Source organism: Pleurodeles waltl, chromosome 4_2 (genome assembly GCF_031143425.1).
Source record: "Pleurodeles waltl isolate 20211129_DDA chromosome 4_2, aPleWal1.hap1.20221129, whole genome shotgun sequence".
NCBI lineage: Eukaryota > Metazoa > Chordata > Amphibia > Caudata > Salamandridae > Pleurodeles > Pleurodeles waltl.
The window spans coordinates 950,590,618-950,598,970 of record NC_090443.1 but is presented as its reverse complement, the minus strand read 5'-3'; the positions used below and the strand labels follow the sequence as shown (position 1 = coordinate 950,598,970).

The window sequence follows — 8,353 nt, the reverse complement described above, 5'->3', positions numbered from 1 at the left end:
TTACTTTTAAAGTAGTGCAGAGGATTAATGTGCCTGCTGCAAAGGACGTGTACCATGCAGATCACAGAACTTTATATTTGTCTGTAGATCGCTCAGTGGTTTTGTCATGAGATCATTTGGTGATTTGGAGTTCATAATCCCAGTGTAGGACAGTGACATATGACCTGTTATCAAAGAGCTGAATGTAAACTGCATGGTAAAGGTTTTTTTTTTTTCTTTTCTCTAGTCTTTCATTATCCTAATGTTGCTAATAAGTATTTGTACATTCTTATTACAAAAGCTCACCCCAGCCACTTTGGTACTTTTTAAATCCTGAGTTTGTGCTTCTCCGGACCAAATTGTCTCATAAAATATCCTGCCTGCTAGTGTGAATGACATGAGTCCTACACTTTGTAATCCTCACGCCTATGTTACATTGCCCGTAGACTGATTTATACACGTATGATTCTTTGTCGCTGTGTGTGGGGGGTGTTATAAAGCGCTCTGACACCCTACACTGGTATAATTAGCGCTGTAGATCAAACGAAATGCATATGAATGGGAGGTCATGGAGAGATTAGGGACACTGTCGGGGTGTTGGTAATGGAATCCGAGGTGGAGAAGGAGGTCATTGGAGCCCGGGGGGGGCGCTAAAAAAAAGTGTGGGGGCGCTAAAAAAAAAAAGTGTCGCACCGCGCGCCACTAGCGTGAAAGCCGGTCCTGTGTGTTAATCCTACAGCTCTTTCTCCAACATAAGTATGGCTTTACAGCGGCTAGAAGAGCGGCTCACGGCAGATCTCATGTGTACTGTCATCAGCCTAGTGTGAGACTCGGAAGTGTTTTTCGACACTGCCATTCATCACACATATGCGCCAGTCCAACACCTGCCAAGGGTGGAGGAACTGAGATTTTTTATAATCTAGTGGCACAACTCTGATAAAGGCCTCTAGAGGGCAGCAGAGACTTGAGGCGCTGTAAAAATCAGGTAAGGGGACTTCACTTTTTGATCAGGGCAGATGCTGATTGGTCGAGAGAAAGGCCGTTAGACTTCCTGCAGGGCTTGGCTGAATCACCTGTTTAAAGTAGGGGAAGGCAGCCACAGGTGCACCACACCGGACGGGCAGAACCTGCGGAAACAGCCGCTTTCCAGCTGTCACTTCTCGTCGCTTGGAAGTTGCTCAGATTTTAAGGTGAGTTTGTCATTAGAGAACATTAAGAGCCTGAAATCCTTGGGTAAGAGCATTACGTTTAAGTAATGGAAGAGAGTACTAGAAAAAACATCTTTAATGCGGGGAGGGACTTTTTTTTATCGTCTGTAGTACCTGTACCTAAAGTTGGTGTATTTTTTCTTTTTATTCTTTTGTTTAAAAAAAAAAAGACAATGATAAAAAAAGGCATGATGAAAAGGTTCCCTGTAGCGTGTACCGTGAGGCAGGTGAGGGTTGCCATTAGAGGGTCTTTGTACAACCATTTCAGGGATCGTGTTTGTGTTTCGAATTTAGTGTTTGCGATTCAGCACACCTGTGCCTTACTCGGAGTGGGTTGTGTCCTGTTTTAGATGGCATTAGTTCATGACCTCTGCGTTTTCCAAGCAATAGCTGTTGCCTTCTATTGTGGAGTTTGTGGTTGAATATTTTGTGGGTAATTTCGGTCTGAACAGTGAGACACCCTTTTAAAAGTTCGTTCTCCGGACCTTAGAGGTCCTGTGTGCACATAGAGTAAATCAATGTATCCCCAGACTCCGAAATCTGAACCCTTCAGTGGCACCAATTATTTTGACAAAGTCCTACTTCGGTTGTACCCGAAAGTCGTTTAACTTTTTGATGGCGCGCAGTAGTTCCCTGTATCAACCGGGCAGTTTCCAGGCATCCACTTTCCTTTGCAATTCATTGCACTCGAGGGTCTGAAGTACAAAAACCTGCGATTGGCAACATTACAGGGCGCGCAACCTCAGGAGTTTTACACAATGTACGAAAGTCGTGTTATTTGTCGGAAAAATAGGTCAGATTCATAAGAGCTTATGCAACCCTTCCCGGACGATAAAACGAGGCCCTGCCTCCCATTCACGAGTCCGAAATGTATTTATATGGTTTGTGCACAGTTGTGGTTGTAACCCATTACTCGGGGATCCCCAAATTTGGTGGTATCTGATTCGCAAAGGGGACAGCTCCCCCTGTGGACTTCATGAAGGGAGCAGGCAGCCTCCTAGAGGATCACTACAGCCTCCTCCGCCCAAATGGAAAACTTTTCTTAAATTTCAAATCCTTACTTTCCACATTAATGGGCACAAGTAGGTTTAAAATAAATGTTTACTATTTGAGAATGAAAATGCGGGGATGATGGTCCGTGACCTTTACAGGACTCCATCCCCGAACTGTCAGTCATTCGCTGGGGGGTTGTAAATTGCAACCTGCCTAATTAATAATAATTAGCCAGGTAATTGCTGACCTCCTGCAGATGGACAACTTGCAGCCCAACTTATTAGGACAAGGATCTCAGAACAACTTGCAGAATCCATTTGCAAACCAGTAGTGTATAAATTCCACATCCGTGTTGGTGAATGGGTATTAGGGCACCAGGCCCTTATGTCTTAATTCCAATCCGTTTTGGTGAGATGAGCTAAGACTACACCTACCAAACTGTCATTAGGTTGAGGTTCTCAGGTAAAAGCACAGGAGGGCATGCCCTATGGGCATGGAGTGGTTTAGCAACCGCTCCAATCTCACTGGCATCATGAAGCAATCAGGAAGCTGCTTTTGAAAGAGTATACCCATTCTTATGGAGCATGTAGGTTTATTGCACTTGTTGGCCCAATACAATGGGGCCTTACACTAATGGAGAGTTGAGAGGTACATCTCACCACACATCCTCCCGAAGATCAATCTGTACACACCAAAAGTTGGGGTGTGGGGGAGGATGGCAGAAAAAATAGAGAGAGTAGCTCGGTTGGGTGTCTCATTTTGAGGCAAACCAGTGAGTAGCTGAGCTCCTACTGTCAAAGGGTGAAGATAGTTTATTTGAAAAACACCCCTGCTAGGGATAACTCCATACTTTCATACGAAATCCCTCTGTGCACGAAAGACAAAGGAAAGTTTCCTTTATGGAATGGGTGGTCTCGAACACTTAGTAGTGTCATGCTTCATCATAGACCACCCCTACCCACCCTTGTAGAGCAGTGTCACCAGGGCAGACCCTGGTTCGGGCCTACCAGAGGGAGTCCTTATATAAAGTTTGTTGGACAATAGCAGGATCCAGATGCTTAAAAATACCTAGTGGACTACTGGTAATTCACATTTATTCTAGTGTCCACTGGTATGATTAAAAAACAAATAAGAAGTAATGAGCTTGAGTATAATGGTTTGCCTCAAGTTGAGACACCCAACTGAGCTACTTTCTCTATTTTTTTTTTCTGTCCCCTTCCACCCCCCACATAGACCAATACAACGTGGCACCACCTAAATAAAATTATTTGAATCAAATAGGTTTACCTCAAGCTTCTTTTTAGATCTTTCCTACAGACAGCTCTATGTGTAATGGTTGCTGAGAGCTCAAGTTATCACACACTTCAAGATACATACATAACTGATACAGAAAGGGGCTTTTTGACAGCTTCCGTCTTCCATTTTCTCCAACACGGCTACCGATGTCTGAACAGAAGTGTAAAAACAAAAGCCAAAATGGCTGCTATGCATCACAAACCATCCACACAGAGCAGCCTTCTTGGAATGCTACCCATTCCAAGACAGCCACTGTGTGTACATAAAACACACTTACATGTATGTCCTGTGATATCCTGCAGTCATTTTGGTATTTACCTAATGCTTTTTTCATTTTCATCACTGTTAATCAGTTGGTCAGGAATCGCCTATTAAAAACCAGACAAAAGGGCTTTGCCATTGCTTCGACCTTTCATAGCTCTTTTGTGCTAAAATCTAGTATTTGCAACCTTTCATGAACAATTACCAGATTGCTCAAAGTAGTTAGGGTCAGTTCTTGCTCTTAGAAATCTGTATCAGATATGTTAATTATAGGAACAAAGACTAAAACTCGCAGAATGTACCGTTAAATTGGAAAAAATAGTGCCAAAAACATTGGCCATGAGGCTACATTCTCTCCTTGTTATCGCCTGTTTATATCTGTCTCCTGTCCACATGCTCAAAGATCCTTCAAATTGCTTTCTCTGACCTGGTCCACTCTTCACTGAATAACAAGCAGATTAGACTACGTCAACGCACAGTACCCCAGAATCTCCAACACCATCCAGAACGCCGCAGTGAGACTCATCCGTGACCTCCCACGGGCACTCACATCTCATCACACCTCAGAAAGCTCCACTGGCTCCCCATCTACAAACGCAGCCAATTCAAACTCCTCATGCACGAATTCAAGGCACTGCACAACATTGGACCTGCATACCTGAACAGCCACCTGCATTTTCACCAAGTCACCTGACAACTATGTTCAGCCACTCCCCTCCCCCTCCTACATCCACAAAAGCAGAACGGGACGCTGAGCAACCTCCTACATCACATTTAAGACCAGGAACAACCTCCCCCCCAACACATCAGGGTCTCCTTCTCACTTTTTCAATCGCACAAGAAGCTGAAGACCTGACTCTTTGAATAATTCTGCAGGTCTGACACCTAACACCTGTGCCTACATGCCGGCTCCAGCACCTGGATAGCCTCATGAGTGATTAGTTGTGCCATACAAAGCCACATAATTTAACACTGATTCAGCTCTCTTCTATTTCCAGTTATGACCAGCGCTCTCGCCTATCTCTGGAAACCAAGATAAACCTTTTTTTCCTCCCATTTTCTTCATGAGTGTTAATATTGCCTAAATTATTTTCCTAAAATGAGTGACACTTCTCTTTTTTTAGGTGCAGCATAGTTCGCAAGTCTAACCACGATAATTGTTGTAAATATCTTAGTATGTACAAAGATAGGCTGCAGACTGACTCCCAACAGGGCAGCTTGGCCTTTTATCTTTCTCAGATGAATGAATTTAGTGCCATTGTACCAGACTACAGTAACATCTTTTAGTTGCAGTGCTAATACAAGCCAGTCAGTGCCTGAGAATCTGGGCGTGGTTTACAAGACTGGCCTACAATCTTCTCTTCCGGGTATGTGAAATGGCTGATTTACCGCCATCTCGGAGGGACTGTTTTTGCTGGTTCAGTTTGTGTTCCCTTAAGCAGCCTCAGGATATCTATTTAAAAAAGTAGAAAAAAAAGTACGAAAAACGCGGACCCTCAGGAAAATTATAACTGACCTGTATCTGCTGGGGCCCGTTGCTGGCTGGAGTTCTGGGACTACACTGAAGATTTCATTTACATCTTTGATTTGACTCGATATTTGTGTTTAACCATTATAATACCTCCACCTTATTTTTCTTTTGTTGTTTCCAAACGACTGAGTTTCGTCCCATAAAATATCTCAAATATAACCCAGTTACCCTGATCTGATTTCACAAAGCTCGTGCACATTTTTGTCCGCTTTTTCTTAAAGGGAACTCACTGCAGAAATCACTGAAAATATAATGACGCATTAAACACACTTTAGATTTGATGCTTAATGGGAAAACTATAAGAGTCACCTATGTAAAATACATGTGTCCTACGAGAGAAAAATGCATGCCCTCAGATTGGTTCATGGTCATTTTTATGGTTGCAATATTGGCCATTTTAGCATTCTCTACCGTGTTTCAAGGGCATTCGATCATCACAGCTGCCAAGTGTTAAAAAAAACAAACCAAAAACAAGCAGGACCATTACTCTCGGGTCTGACCCAAGTAATTGGAGCAGTGTAAGTAGCTATCCAAGTAGTCGATTTCTGATTAAGGAAAAAAAAGTTTGATCGGAAATATCTTAGTACAAACTGTGAGATTACATTTGTTTTGACTAATTTAAGTGATTTAGAGTTTATTTTGACCTAAAATATGGAAGACTGCCCCCCTTCTTTAGTAGCCTCAACCACTATCAAAATGTTCAACTTAAAAAAAAAAAAAAAATGTCCTCCTTACATGCCATGTATACCTTGGGCCAGATTGACATTCAAACAATGACCTTTGTAGTGCATGGGCTAAACATTATAAATATCACCAACATTTTAAAATCTGTGGTGGCGAGTGATCTAAATGGAATATCAAAACAAACTGCTCTCCTCTTCTAAAGGAATTTGGCAACTTCTAGATTTGATCTTTAAATTGTCACCACAGCCAAGTGACTATGACCATGGATTATTTAGCAGGTAGAGGTAGATGAGAGAATTGTTTGAGTGATCGCCTAGTAAACAATGTGTCTGTCACACACGCCATCTAACTTCATGTATGTAAATCAAATATTAACGTGTGTCAGTTTACGCCAGAAATAGAGGAATTATAATGAGAATAATGAACTATTTTATACAGGCCTACTGTCTTTCCTTGCAATCTTAGGCTTTCAAATCTCTGTTCCTAGAGAGCCTATTCCATTACCAAAAAACATTTGAAGAAGAGGGGAATTTGAGGGTTTGCCTAAGTAGATGTTGACTTAAGCTGCAGCACTTTACCTGCCACCTGACTCCCAGTCCTGCCCACACAAGTTAACATTAAGGTCACAGAGTCCTCTCTAAAGGGTTACCATGATCACTTTGAGAAAACAGTGCCGTAACCTGATTGTCTCAGAGGAAAGGGCACAGAGTCTAGATGAAAGGGGTCCAGAAAGACTCTAGTTTACTCTTCTGCCAAGGTTGGTATGTCAGATGCAGTACAGACGTGAAGTGCCAGGCCAGGTCACTATACTGAGAATGATCAAGATCTGTGAACAGTAAATTCAAAATATATGGGAGGAATTTAAAATCGCAGCTTTTGGGCCCTTGTCCATCAGATGTGTACGGGTACATCATTTAGGTTGCATTTGATATTTATAAAGCAAATGCTTGCCGTGGCATGAGCCTTCTGCACATTCCAGTGATGTCACTTGACATCTGAACAGGCCTAAAAACAAAAACAACCTGGCTTTTTAAACACTACTAGCATGCAACAAAGATGAGGCAGCTTAGATGGTTAATGTGCCAGCAGCTGAGTCTCGTTTCCTCAACTTCAAAGGCACTTTTGGGTGTGTGTATATACTGGGTCTGTGACCCTACCAAATCAAACACAACTGGACTGTCTGGCTGCCCAAAGGACTCATCTGGACTGCTTTGCTGGAAGGACTGCTGGTCTGCTTGTTGCCCTGCTGACCCCTGACTCTGCTGGAAGGTCTCTGCCTTGCTCCACAAGTGCTCTCTAAGGATTTTGGATTGAGCTTGCCTCCTGTTCTGGAGTCTCAGGGCTATCAAAGACTTCACCAAAAAGAAGAGAACCCAGCATGTCGGAAGATCGACGCAACACATGCCAAATTCGACGAAACGTCTGCCGAATCGATGCAGTACCTGTCTTGTAGCTGAAAAATCACTGCATCGCCTGCCAGATTGACGCAATGCTTGATGCCTCTTCTCAACGCATTCCGGATTTTCCTCACATCGTCCCTGGGAATCAAAATATCTCTGCATTGCAGTGAGGTACCAAGGCTGCAATCCTGGAAACCGATGTATCACCTTGCAGCGTGGAAAGAAACGATGCATCAGCTTTGCGGAGCTGGAAAAATCAATGCATGGCTTTACTTTTCAACGCATCTGCTCTGCATCGTTATTTTTTTACGCATCCCAGGTACTGTGTGTTAAAGGGTACAACTACTGATTCTTAAGGATTGAGACTTATCCAAAACTTTAAAAAGGGATATCTTGAACTTGGACATATTGGATTTTTGTTGGTGTGCTCTTATTTTATTCAGATAAATATTATCTATTTTCCTAAACTGGCGTGGAGTACTTGTTGTGGTGTTTTCACTGTATTACTGTATGAGAGAAGGCAATGTGTAAAGTATTTGTGCCATAAAAGTTAAGCCTTAGAACACTTTTCACAGTTTTATTCACAGTGCTAGAAATGGGAGGAGTGCAGTAAGTATGACGTTCTGTATGAAAATACGAGGTAATGTAAAAGTGTTTTTCTGAATGGTGACACTGATGATTTGTGTAGACTATTCCTTATGTTCCACCCAGGTAATGGAGTGGAGTGGACTTGTACCGTTATCAGTATGTAGCCCATTTCATGGTTCTGGTTAGTGACTGTACTTGCTTTGGTGAAAGCTTTGTGGAGTATTATATCACTGTTGCACACTGCCGAAGTATAGATTAGATTTGAACTAATTTGAAGTGGTTTTTTTCTCAAAATGTTCTCACATCTATGAATTTGTCTAAAGTCCTTACATGAACAAGCTAATACTAAGATGGTGCTAAATAATATTTTAAACTCTGAAATCCTTGAGTGTTTTCCAGACTCTTCAGATGTC

General features: G+C 42.4%; 1 protein-coding gene across 1 annotated transcript in view; it reads left to right on the top strand.

Moving 5' to 3' along the window:
• The first annotated feature begins 1,027 nt into the window (after positions 1-1,027).
• Positions 1,028-8,353, top strand: part of TSPAN1 (tetraspanin 1) — a 72,729-nt gene continuing 65,403 nt past the window's right edge. The window contains exon 1 of the mRNA XM_069232762.1: positions 1,028-1,169. The gene's annotated coding sequence lies outside the window, so the exon portion shown is untranslated. The remainder of the gene's footprint in view (positions 1,170-8,353) is intronic.